The sequence below is a fragment of the Schistocerca gregaria genome, chromosome 3, assembly GCF_023897955.1.
Source record: "Schistocerca gregaria isolate iqSchGreg1 chromosome 3, iqSchGreg1.2, whole genome shotgun sequence".
Lineage (NCBI taxonomy): Eukaryota > Metazoa > Arthropoda > Insecta > Orthoptera > Acrididae > Schistocerca > Schistocerca gregaria.
In genome coordinates, this window is record NC_064922.1 from 825125017 (window position 1) to 825139234 (window position 14218).

The window sequence follows — 14218 nt, forward strand, 5'->3', positions numbered from 1 at the left end:
CCAGGGTGTCAGTGTACAGGTTTCACTATTTTTTGTTCCTGTTGTTGTTGTCGTTATGATCTTAATTCTGAAGACTGGCTATATGCAGCTCTCCACGCTATGCTATCCTGTACAAGCCTCTTCATCTCTAGATAACTACTGTAACCTACACCCATTTGAACTTCCTTGTTGTCATCGTCTCTTAGTCTTCCCCTTCTTTCCCTCCCCCCCCCCCCCCCCCTCCCGTCACGTGCGCACACACACATAGGTGCGAGCGCTCAGACGCACAAACACTTTCCTCTCTTACCAAACTGTCTCGGGATGTGTCCTACCAACTGGTCCCTTCTTTTAGTCAAGTTATGCCATAAATTTCTTTTCTCTGCAAGTTTATTCAGTCGTTCGTCATTTGTTACGACCTCTACCCATCTAATCTTCAGCATTTTTCTGTAGCACTATAGCATAAAAGTTTTATTCTCTTTTTGTCTGAACGGCTTATAGTCTAGATTTCACACATTTCCCTTCTGTAGGAGGCTGCATTGGCAAATGCCTTCAGAAAAGACATTCTATCGCGTTAACTGAATCTTCCATCGCTTCTTGGTAGAAAATCACTACAATAAATAAAAAGCGTTAGCTTGCTTTTGTTCTACAGTACTGTAGAACAGAAGCAAACTAGCGCTTTCCATTTATTACATTCTATCACATTTATATTCGATGTCAACAAGTCTTCCTTCTTCAGAAACGCTTCGTTATCATTTCTAGTCTACATTTCATAACCTCTCCTTTTGTGCGATCATCACATAGTTTACTGCACTGCCTCATTTCCTATTTCGATTCCCTCAGCGTTGCCTGATTTAATTCGACTGCATTCCGTTACCATTGTTTTTTCTGTTCTTAACGATCGTCTTATATCCTCCTTTCAAGACACTGTCCATTCTGTTCAATTATTCTTCCATGTACCTTGTTGTCTCTGAAAGAACTACAATATCATTGGCAGACCTCAAAGTTCTTATTTCTTTCTGCGATGATGAAAATTACAAACAATTAATTGAGTAAAAATAATAACGAACATCTTTTGACTAGCTATGGAAACAAAAATATATCATGACATCCGAACTATGACCTTCAACATTGCAAGTTATTATGCTAAACATTGCGCTAATGTACGACGCCAACTGTCGCTCTTAAATTTTTGACTCTGTCACCCAGTCGTAATGACGAATCACACCCTTCAAAAATTCGTTTTCACGTATTGTAGTGCGAAACTCATCTCATGTAAACCAGTTTTGTGATTATGATAACCGCACATGTGACGCTGAATGGCATTTTGTGAGAGAGTACCCAGTAGTGTTTAGTTAGTTCTGTGTGTAAAACGTGTGTATTTCATTTGCATCGTTATGTGTGTGTTATTTGTGGTGTGGTTGTCATGTATGATGAAATACGAAAGAGAAGGCCCGGCCCATGATTCGGGATCCAAACACGTCAAGAAAGAATGCCGGACAAGGAACTGGAAGTGAAGTGACCAACTGTTGTGGCAGTTTGACAACGGCGAACTGTTCGGGCGTGACATTCAGCGCGCCGATTGGAAGAAACCAGCTCCAACGCGAGAAGTAGCATCTATCAAGTAATTTTAATCATACTATAGTTTATTAGGTACAGCTTTTATCTGTCGAGTGAAACACAGACGCAATAAATACTACAGCCACTCGTTTGCGCTTCTACGAGTGGACGCTCCGTGCTAGCGAGTGTTCTCCGAAGCAGAGTGATCTGGAACATAGCCGGTCCGCAGCCCCTGCGCTCCAGCGCGGCGGCAGGTGGCGCGGCCGGCAGGCGGGGTGTGTGCGCAGGCGCCGTGGCGCCGACGCCGACGCCCGCTCGGCCAGTAGCGATGTGATACGCAGACAGGCAGCCCACCACGTCGACTGCAGAGGACGCCCTCCGGAGCAGGTGAGCGCGCGGCCGCCGCCGCCGCCGCCACTGCTGGCGGCCGGCGCGATGCGATGCGGGCTGCATACTTGGTGGGGGGCGAGCCAGCATTTCGCGCCGTCTCCTACGTTTGCTCGTAATTATTCTATATACGGCAAGCTTCCGCTTATCCGCGCGAATGCGGACCCGAGACAGCACAGATAACCGGAAAACTCGGATAATTCCAAACACACATGTTTTTAACGGAAACTGCTATTTTTTTGTGTTTACAAAACAAGCTGTATTTCATACTCAAAAACCCACTGCAGTACTTACGCTCCGGAAAATATTTTTCGTAAGACGTAACATCGCTTACATTTCGCGAACGGTTCAAGATAACTACTCGAGGCTTTCGGCAAATTATAAAAATTAGAGAGATACATAATTTCATTGCGTGCTCAATCCTCTTACCAAGATATTGGAGCAAGTATTTTTTAATAGAACGATACCAAACTTATTAACGGTATTCGAAAGCTCTTGGAAAGACGAATTCAGTGATATAACGCTAGATAGAGTTGGCGTTGCAAATTCTCGGAAGAATATCCCTGAAATATGCTAATGTTGAAAATCTGGAAGACCTTTGTCGACTGTTGTGATGGAAACACAGCCAACAGGGGTTCTCATTGTCTTTGTTTCAAATCTTTCGACTGTTCCCTTGATTTCAGAAACGCTCTTCACCACAACAAACATATCAGAAATAGCCTTCCAAAAGCCTCCTGATACGCAAGAAGTTAGTACAGATTTCTATTTATAAAAATATTAGCTACATCCGTAACTATGTCGTTTGAAGAAGGTCCGAATAATTATCTTTAATCTTAGTGGGCCTATCTGCTTGCCTCTAAAACAAACATTGCCGCCCCATTTGGTGGTATTTCCACCGCAACAGCCGATTACGGCATCTTTGCCTTCACTTTTGGCATATTTCACCGATCACCCCTTTGCATAGTATTTCAGCGGCCTCGTCAACAAACTTTATAGCATTGTAATCGTTTTTTTCGAATGTCTTTAAAAGTTCAATCGTTCCATTAAAAAAAAACTACTTCTGTAAGTATCTGGACTGAAACAACAGGTAAGAATATTAGATGTACAACAAAACCGTTCGCTCTCTTTTTAATATAACTATTTGATGAAAATCCCATTCCGATATTTTGCACCGTTAACGCAACAAAAGCGGTGACAGAGGGTTTTACGTCATTCAGCCTTTGTGCGGATGTCGGCTAGGGTACTTATTACAATTGAAATGCTACCATCTAAAGTGACATTTTCTTTCCGCTGAAAGCTGACAGCAGCAGCAACACGTTGTTTTTTTTGTATGAAAAAACTCGCATTTTCCTCGTCATAGTGAAACGTACCGCCTTTTTGAAATTCGGTATTACGTAAACATTGTCGCCCACCGATTTACAGTCAATATATATCCGCCCGAGCGAAAATTAAATCTATTCGAGCACACTTCGTGACTAATTTAAAGTTAATAAATGTGCAGCTTGCAGTTCTCAGTCAGTTCAGAGCTTCATTATATTCTCAGTGACTAAACTATACTTCTTCTTTGTCACTGTCTATGTGTGAATTTGTATGTGTGTGTGTTTTTTCCCTAGAAGAGTTCCCACCCGATATTTGTTTGCCTGCATTTGTATTCATCATTATGAGAGATTTGCCCAAAGAAATCTTTCATTAGGCGATGCCCCGTAACAAGCGAATGGTTATATGTATGGTCTGATCCGATTCGGTTGTTATAGACATGTAGCGACAGGAAGTCACGAGAACTGCCTTTCATAACTGAGTATTCACCAAGGAGAAGGCTCAATTCGCAATCTGCCGAAAACCTCTTGTAGCGTTTAAGTAGTATAATATACAACTTTCGGAATCAATACTTTGTCAGACAACGAACGATCAAAAAATAAGCACACGTCCTTTTACTTGTATAAGATGTATTTCAATCAGAAACACACAAGAGCATTTTTAAAATAAGTTATACTGCTCAGAATTTATATATAATCTGCTACTGCTGGTTACTATATTTTTACAAAAGTAATTAAGTTGCTAACAAAGTGTTATATTCTGAAATATTTTTAATTATTGCCACACTTGTACAATAAACGTGTCATCGCCATACAGCAGTTTCTGATTGCAGTAAAATGAACAGTCTGATATTATTCCTTTCTGTAAGCAAATGACTACTTACCCACAACAGAATGAACCGTTAAGCACTCCCTAGTTCGCTGAATGGAGATTGCCACAAAAGATGTAATGTGAAGTAAAATTCAAACCTTTTAAATTAACAGTACAAAAATGTCTCATTGATCGACGATTAAAATTTGTTAGCAGACATGCTTCAGCTGTTTTCTTCAAAAAGAGATACAAGTTTGTTGTTTTACTGAAAATCTTGTTTTATTTGCACCTAAATCCCTAGCGTTTGAGTGATGTAGACATTAGCAACACGCATTTTATTAGTGAGGGAAATACACTACGTGCATAGGAATCTTCAGTCGAGTAAAATTATTTTTTTCAGGATACCCATTATGGATGACGAACTGCAACTGTGAATTCTATTGGGGATTTATTTGGGCATAAATATGCACCCAGTCGCTTTTTTTATTTTTGATGTGATGTACTTTCGAACCAGTGCAGACCATCATCAGACGGAGGTGTTACAGGAACATCATATCATGGACCCAGTTTTGTGGGACATTGTGGTGACGATACTGGCGAAAATGACGTGAATGAAACGTTTATGAAACGGAAAGATTATTATGTTTTGGGAAGTTAGAGTGCACTGCATCTTGATATCCACAGAAAATCCGTTCCATAATTTGTATTATCAGGTAATACATGTAAATATACATGTATTACCTGGGAAACGGATTCGCTATGAATAACTCGATCCAGTACGCTGTAAGTGCCCAAAAAGTAACAACCTCTCCGCTTCATAAACGTTTCGTTATCGATAAGTAAACTGCCCTCATTTTCGCCAGCACCATGATGATAGCGTATAGCTACACTTGGTGTACGATAAATTCCTGTGACACTTCCATCTCATCATGAGACTACATTGGTTCGAAACCTACGCAGAATTCAAGGATAACTTTTTCGAAACCCTGTAATTGTCTACGATTCTGAAGCATAAGTTTGAAATTTGGCTCTAAGATGATGCCTACAGCATTTCTCTGTAATGGTGCAAAAGAGTGGCGCCCTGCGTTGTCACACTTGGGCTCGACGACACTTCAAACGGCGAGGTCTAGACCCATGCAAAAGAAAGACCAGAGTTCAGAAGTTCATGTGACGTGTAAACTGAGTTAATGATGCCACATGGCATCAATTTAACCACAGTTCTCGTCAATGGCACCGTGTCACAAGACTGGAATGTCGTCACACACCCTATTACCACTTTTTACCCTTTCTTTTGACGCCTCTACGATGGAAGTCATAACCGTGACTTCCAGCGTTGAAATCATTCATCTTTCTCACCGGTGGCCGAGGAAAGCAATTCAGACACACCGCCACTCAACATGGAAACTAAAAAGCCTCAAGATGTGGTATAAATGGCCTCACTGGAACCACGCCTCTCCTTGTGACGTTGATTCCCACACATTATGCGTTCGAAAACGACAGTTTACAGAGCGATGTGCGATGGGAAGACGTTGATGACACCCTCCTGGGTGATTCAACGCATCTCTAAGGATATCAATGGGGCTGCAACACGATTGAACTTGCTCTCCTCTCTTGGGAGTGCAGTATGACCACAATTATTGCCCTGGTGTACAGTGAGGAACCACTAGGGCACGTTCAAAACCAGTCGAGGAAATTTGGAAGTCATCTGAAGCAGCAAAGGGTCCTTATGCTTTTGCAGTGTTTCTCTTTCTTGCCCTCCCATGATGTGCTCATGGAGAGCTGTGTCATTGACACATGTGTAAATAAAATGGCAAAGCGTCTCCCTGAGAACCCTTGGTTTGGCAAAATCTTCGGTGGCACCAATCCAAATTTATGAAATATTTTAAGAATGTGCCTTTGCAGAGACAATCTGTGAAATACTGCTGTACGCCTGCAGACAGACCACTGACCACTGGCCTCAGAGGTGTGTCAAGTGGTTGCCTACCAGCAGGAGACTCGGGATACTTCACAGGTTTTCTCTATAAAGGTACATTTTTAAAATTCTCAATAAATGTGTGTGGACGCCGCAAAGAATGTTACAGAACTGGGATATCTTAGAGCGACCCTTTTCCATTTTATTCATACATGTGTCAGTTTTGCACCCCTCTGTGAGCACGTCACAGGAGGGCGTGAAAGAGGTACACTGGAAAAGCCTAAGGACACTCTGCTGCTTCAGTTCACGTTCAGATTTAGTCAAATGGTTTTGAACGGTTCCTAATGGTTCCACACCACACACCAGAGCAAAAATTGCCATTGCAGTGCACTCCAAGTGGGTGATACCACGTTCAATTGAATTGCTACCCTGTGATGTCCGCTGGATGGGTTGAATCGACCAGGCGGTGTCAACAGTGCCAAACTGCCTATTGGCTTCTGTCTCGGGTTCTTCGGCCGACGTTCATCTAATGATTTTTCTGTCGTTTCGCGAGCACGAGTGGCTGGCATTGTCAAAGCTTCACCCTGCATTGCCGGTGGTGAACTGGAGCCGAGCTCGCGGCCGCAGACTGTATGTACCTGGCGCGCCGACGTCCGAGGGCTTCTCCGCGGTCATTTCCGGTGCGGTTCTCCTCTTGCTACCTGCGACGGTCGTTAGCTGCGGTACGGGAAGCCAGGACCCGTTTACCTTAAGGCTTTCCTCTTTCTTCTTCAAACTGTTCGCGTGTTTTTGTATTACTGCAGCTTCTCTGAACAAGCGTGTATGATAATGCTTCTCTACAGTCAGAACTTCCATGTCGGCGAATTTTATTACGTGGTCGGTCTCATTCAGTGCGTGCTCTGCCACGGCCGATTTCTCCACCTGCCCCATCCTGCAATCTCGCTTACGCTCTTTGATCCTGGTGTTAATGGATCGTCCAGTCATTCCGACATAAACTTTTCCGCACGTGCATGGTATACGGTATATTCCCGATATTGCAAGTGGGTCTCTTTTCTCCTTCGCCGATCTAAGACACACTTTGATCTTCCTTGTCGGTTTGAAAATCGTCTTTACGCCATGTCTTGCGCAATGTACGGCCGATTGTGTCTGTCACTAGGGAATGTGTGGCAGAAAGGCCGACATTTTTTTTCTTGTTCCTTACTTCGCCGAGTGTTTGGCTCAGTTACACTTCTAATGTAATTTGTGGAGTACCCTATGCTCCTCAGGACAGTTTCCAGGTGTTGCATTTCTCGTTTGAGGTGTTGCGGCTCACATATTCGTTCTGCTCTCGTTACGAGCGTACTAATCATACCTCTTTTCTGGCTCGGGTGGTGGTTTGACAGTTTGTGCAGGTATCGGTCCGTGTGTGTCGGTTTTCGATACACGCTGTGTCCCAGGTTTTCGCAGTCCCTTGTGACGAGCACATCTAGAAATGGCAGTTTCTTGTCCTTTTCTACTTCCATGGTAAATGTTATGTTGGCATGGAGGCTGTTCAAGTGACTTAGGAAGTCACCGAGCTGTCCTTCACCATGGCTCCACACCACGAAAGTATCATCGACGTAACTATGCCTCACCTTAGCTTTGCAAGTCGCCGAGTCCAGTGCCTGTGCTTCGAATTGTTCCATGAAGAAGTTGGCCACCACTGGACTGAGAGTACTATCCAAGGCGACACCTTCCATCCGTTCGTAGAAATCACCATTCCACGTGAAATAGCTCGTGGTGAGACATGCATGGAAAAGCTTTCTGATGTCTTGCGGGAAAATGGAACCGATTTGCTCCAGAGCGTCACTGAGTGGCACTTTCGCAAATAAACGAAAAAACATCAAAGCTGACCAGGATGTCGTTTTGTGCAAGTTTCAGTTTCTTCAGCTTCTCAATGAAATGTCATGAGTCCTTAATGTAAGTGTCGGTCTTCCCCACGTGTGGCTGGAGCAGAGAGGCCAAGTGTTTTGCCAGTTTATATGTCGGTGAGCCAGGAGCGCTAACGATCGGTCTCAGTGGAACGTTGTTCTTATGTGTCTTGGGTAATCCATACAGTGTCAGTGTGACATCATTAACCGAACTTACACGTCACATGAACTTCTGAGCTCTGCTTTTCTATTTTTCGTTTGTATCGGCACCTTGCTGTTTGAAGCATCACCAAGCCCGAGATTGATGGTGTAATTGCCGCGCGGAGTGGCCACGCGGTTTGAAGCACCATGTCACGGACTGTTCGGCCCCTACCGCCGGAGGTTCGAGTCCTTCTTAGGGCATGGGTGTGTATGTTGCTCTTAGCATAAGTTACTTTAAGTAGTGTGTAAGTCTAGGGACCGATGACCTCAGCAGTTTGGTCCCTTAGGAATTCACACACATTTGAACATTCTTGATGGTGTCATTATTTTGCCACATTACAGAGTAAGGTTGTAAGCACCGTTTAGACAAGTTTCAAACATTGCGTCCAAAAGTATCGAAAAATTCTTGACTGATTTACTACATATTTTTACACGAAGCTCTAATAAAAATTCCGATGGATGAAGGCTATATATATTTTTTAACATATATCTTATATAAATTCATAAATAAGATACAGGGAGAAACGTTGTTAGCAAAAATCTTGAAAAATTCCTTACCGATTCACTTCAAACTTTTCCAAGACTCTCTAATGTATATTCAAATGGAGATAGGCAGCATATTTCATACACACACAGTTATATATATAATCTTATGACGTTCTTGACTGATTTACTCCCAATTTTTACACGAACCAATAGTATATATATTTTCAGAATGTATATTATATATAAAGCGTAAACGTTGGTGCAAAAATATCGAAACTTTCTGACTGATTTACTTCAATAAACATTTGGATGGCCATGGACTATATTTTTTTAAACCTGAATGCACAGATTACTTGCTAAAACCGACTGCCAGAAATAAAATGCGATGTTGTTCCGTGCTGTGAAAATGTGTGGTTCCGTCTTCTTCCTCGCAGTCGGTTATAGCTACACTAGCAGTGCATTTGCACCATTAGATAAATTGTTTTCCAATGTATATTCTTTTTGCTATACATAATTTTAAACAAATGTTGTACACATATGAAAATGCAGATTTTTTTTCCTTCCTCGCAATCTGTTTTAACAGAAGTGAGAAAGGCTTATTTATGATTTACCGACTTATGATTAGAATACTACAGCGGAATACGAATCCTCCGAAACTTTGTAATCCTACCTATTCGCAGATAAGAACTATGCGGAATGCTCTCATTGAAGGAACCATAGTCGCAGATGCAGCAGATAGAGAGATCTCTCTCATACCCTCTATACCAATGGTACCAACTATATTACCCATTCATTTTAAGTGGCTTTATTTCCCAATCAATGTGTCATTGCCAGTAAAAATAACCGACGGTCCCCGCCAGAGAGATGTGTAATGAGGAGAAGATGAGATTGACAGGGTTTGGGGGAGGGGTGGAGAAGGTGGGCATACCAGGGTGGAAGGGGGAGATGCAGAGAGACGGGGTGGACGAGATGACTGACAGGGAAGGGTGGCAGGAGAGGGAGATGGAAAATGCTACGGGCAGGAGGAGATTAAGACGTATATCCAGTTACTATATATATTTAGCAATTGCAAAGCACTGCCAGGTTCGTTAGTTGCTAATAAACAAATAACACGGTAAGTATTAACACCAATGTTGTAATAAAACAACAATACCAAATTGATTAAGAAAAATTTATTATGAACATTGTGGTTGTTAAATAACAATTCATGGAACAATCGAAGTGACGTTCTGAAAATCGTCGCCAGTTACATTAAGTACCTCGGTGTGGTGGAAAGGCATTAGTATGGTGCACAATTTGTCTAACAAAAATTGATGGCAGTGTGAAGATAAACGGCTCGTCGGAAATGATCATCATCGCTCCCATTTGTGCGCTGCTGGTGCTGCATTCTGCAGAAATACAAGGTCGGTTGATAACCGCCAAGAAAAACAAAACGATTGGGGGAATCTCTCAGACCACCTATCTCTCATCGACAATCATACCTCAAGATTCGTGGCTAAACGGACCAGAGTCACCTGTGTGTTGTACGGCATTTCACAATCATCCCATCACACACAACTCGTAAAACGATGCGTATGACAGAAGTACATGGGACATCAATTTTTTAACCTGTACTGAGGCGAGAACGCTATACCTTTGAAATAAGGAGCATGTAAATGGCGGGACGTGCAACAGCATGAATTGTCAAATGCCACATACACGTCATATTAAATTACGTTTGTGTTCAGTGAAAATACATTGTTGCGAATACCTTATACGTCGCCCACACCTGAAAATGATATCACTGATGTTACAAATGTGCTTCTCATGTCAATAACATTAAAACTCCTGCCCACAACATTGCTAAATGGTTAAAGAGTACTCTATCATATATACTTGCCCACACACAGTGAAACTTGTGAGCACTGTGATACGCTGAACTGATATGCAATTTCAAAATAAAGATCCTACCGTGTACTCTGTTACAAAATGCATAAAAGTTTATAGTACCTCAAAAAGTTAAGTAGTCATAATGTCATCGAAAGTTCCCCAAGTGTTTATTGTTGGACTTCCATTTGATGATCTGAATGTTACATTACATTTTATTGCTTGGGAATAAAGTAGTGTAATGATCATAAACAACAGCTGATATCTCCGATTATATCAGTAATATGCTTACATATTCTTTAAATACACTGAAGAAATATTGCAAAGCGACATTAAACTGTGCGATTACGTGAGGACAGTAATACGGAACGTGCATGAGAAATAGAGTAATAGAAGAAATCCTGGGAAAGTCAAGTGCATCTATTATAGAAATGTCATATACTTTCTAGGTCGACCTGTCCTAGAATGTTGCTCTATGCATAGGAGAGAGTCAGTTTCACCATAGCCCGCTAGCATACTAGCTGACTATGATCTAACGAATGGAGGCAGCTATTCGAGAATGACCTCCGTAGCAGTTCAACGTCAACAACGAAACATCTGAAATACAGAACAGAGAAATAACATCAGATCTGTCAGGCTGCCTAAGGAAACGTACAGATAGCCATCTGCCGCTGAAGGCATATGCGAGTGTTATTGTGTGACTGATATTTTCAGCGTAAAATAGTTTGCAGAGTGTATGTGTAAATATGGTTCAAATTTTGCGGTTAGCGGCGTGGAATGCGAACGAGCTAAACCAAAGTAGCTGATGTTAACAGTGGTCCTAGGACGGCGAAGCCACCGTAGTTTCTGCTAAACGTTATGGTGGTCATTGGCGTGTTGCGTACTGATCCATGTCGGGGTAATAAACAGCCTACCCTATATCTCCAGTAAGTGACGTCTTTATAATATAATTTGTTTTAGAGTTATTAGAACTAAGAACAACCAACCCAACCTCAGGAAGATGTCATGATTGAGCATTCCACTTGACACACTTTTTGAGAAAGAAACGACACTCTCTTCACGGACAAGAATGGTTGACGTATCACACAGTCACATAACGCGTTAACAGTCGCAACCGTTTTCGACCATACATTGTCCGTTTCAGATTATACGAAAACAAAATAAGAAAGAGTCTACATTAAAATCTTAACATCAGTAATTTTCTTTTTGCCAGTTCTACTTGTAAATAACGTAAAGAAAAATCAAAACACATACGATTCACGCCTATACGCCATAGTCGTTATTTCGCGAACAAATCGCTGGCGACTTGAGTTGTCATACTAAACCTAAGAACAAAAACGATGGAATTTTATAGTCATAATCAAGTGCCATCTCCCTTTCCATACTCTTTGCGCCAGACGTGCTAGTTCTTGCAAGTTCTCTATGCGACAAAGCAGAACCTGGCAATAATTGATTGTACAAAAAGGCATAAAACAGTTACACTAAAACAGATTTTTAAAATTCATTAGGTTTTAATCTACTAGGATAATTTTTGGGCCTCAAATTCAAATAATTTACTATTTTTATTTGCTGCAATTGTGAACAATTAACTGTTCGTTGCGTATCAGTGAAGAGTGCAAGCAATAGAAGTAATAAAAGGATATGTAAGAAGTGTTTCATTTTTAATAAAAGGAAAGTAGGAATGACAAACTTTTTGACTATACATTGAATCCCTCGACAGAATTTCAGAGGTTGTTCAGGGGTATTTTCATTTTGCTGCAAGGGACCGGTAGTGTCCAGTGGCCCATTATACAGTTATTTTCATTTCGTTTCATTCTTTATCTCCATTTATATTTGTACCTATGCTGAACTTAAAATTTCTACGCAACAGAGCAAATGTCGACAGTACGCTCTGTGTGTCTTGCTTGGAAACAAACCTGTTCGTTCTATTTGCTCGCAGTATATACTGTTGACAACACTACTGTACATTTTATTCTATGCCCTCAGACTGGGTAGCTAACTGAATAAATGATAATTACAATCAGAAAAACAAAGGTAACTTGCGTAACTAAATGATAATAACAATATTAGTCAGCAACGAGTTGCCGGAGAAAAAGGAAATATCTTTGAATAAAACATTCCCGAACATTCTCCAAAATTTCATGGGTGTATTTTGATTTCTTCCTGCGTATTATCGAAGACTGGTCGCTTTTCCGCATCACGTTGGGAGGTTCTCGCATCAATGGCCCGGACCACGTCGACTGTTCGGAGCATATGGCCAATTAGCTAAATATCTCCCTACCTCACAACTGCAAGCGAAGGGACCTGTCTTCAGCATGGATGTCTGCAAGGGGGCGGGGAGAGGAGGGGGCGGGCGAGTGAATTCCTTGTCTCCCCTCAGCATAGAATCTGGAGGAAGGAGTTTTTATTACTTGCGGGATTCTCATACACCACGGATAACCGTCAATTCTCTGGGATGAAGTTAGTTTTTCTGTCAGCTTGTGACGAAGCAGTAGCGTCTCAAATATTAATCTAACTAGAAATGACCGTGTTCATCAAATAACTTCGAGGAGCAGTCACTGGAAACTGCGGAAAAAAACGAATATTTGTTTCTGCTACGTATATAATAAGTTTTTTTTTTTTTGTGGAGGCATGGCAGAGAGGAAGCAGGAAGTTTACATAAGCATCTTAACAGGATTAGTCCGAAGATTCAGTTTACCATGGAGGATGAGGCAGTCAGAAGATTAAATTTTTTTGATGTGCTACTTTTCAAGAAAGAAGATGGTAGATTTGGTCACACAGTTTCCCGAAAACCTGCGAGCACAGACCATTACCTACACTGGTTTCGAAACGCCACCCACAACAGCGAGGCATCGTAAAAACATTGGCGGATACAGCGAAGAACATCTGAGAATCAGTTATGCTTGCCGCGGAATTGAAACACCTCACCAATGCATTGCTCGAGACTGGTTAATTTCTTCCGCTGAGGTAAAAAGAGCGTCAAGACTACCAATAAAAAAGCAAAGCAGTGCACAAGCGCCTATGGAAGTCTTCCTGCCTTCAGTTAAGGACCGCATAGGATAAATCTAGACAAAGCGGAACATCCTGGTAATCTACAAAACTACCCAGGAGATACAGAATTATCTATAATTGGCAACGGATGCTCGCAAACCACTGGAAAAGCAGGAATTTATAGTGTTCCGTGTAGTTGTGGGGAGGTGTACGTAATTTACTATATGAAGAACGTTCAAAAAACAACTAGAACACCACAGGCGCAACTGAAGAAGGTGAGTGACAGAGAGATCGGATGTTGAATGTGCTTTGCTGCCAGGAGACCACCACATTAATTTTGATAGAATTCAAATACTGGCAGCCACATGTGGATACCATGAAAGGCTATACGGAGACGCCATACACCTTATAGAACACACCGGGAATTTTAATAGGAAGGAGGAGGGGGTGAAACCAAATGAGATTTGGAACCCGGTGCTGAACAAGATGTGTACGAGTCTTCCACATGGGGTGATAGCAACAGTACTGGCGTTAATTGGCCGGGATATCCCCTTCGACGCCACTTCGGTGATTTGCATGTAAATTATGATGAAAGGCACACAACACCCAATCCCTTGCCGGGAAGCTCCCTTGCGTGGTAGGTCGTAGCGCTACCGCTGCTCTATGGAGGCGGACATAGCAACAGTAGACGACGGCAACCGACAACGACCACTTGCGCCGGGCATTCAAAGTACGTGACGTCACTCCACTGTGCGGAACCTCGCGAAAACGAAATTTTTCTGCAGTCAGTAGCGAGCCAGGATGCGTATCGGACCCACAAAGA

At 42.1% G+C, this 14218-nt stretch overlaps 1 protein-coding gene across 3 annotated transcripts in view; it reads left to right on the forward strand.

Annotated features, from left to right (window-relative positions):
* Positions 1-1854: 1854 nt before the first annotated feature.
* The window catches only part of LOC126354587 (nucleolar protein dao-5-like), a 367317-nt gene continuing 354953 nt past the window's right edge, over positions 1855-14218 (forward strand). For 2 of the 3 annotated variants that reach the window (XR_007565354.1, XR_007565353.1), the window contains exon 1: positions 1857-1923. The gene's annotated coding sequence lies outside the window, so the exon portion shown is untranslated. Of the gene's footprint in view, positions 1924-14218 lie in introns of all 3 variants that reach the window. The other variant, XM_050004336.1, reaches the window with a different exon arrangement.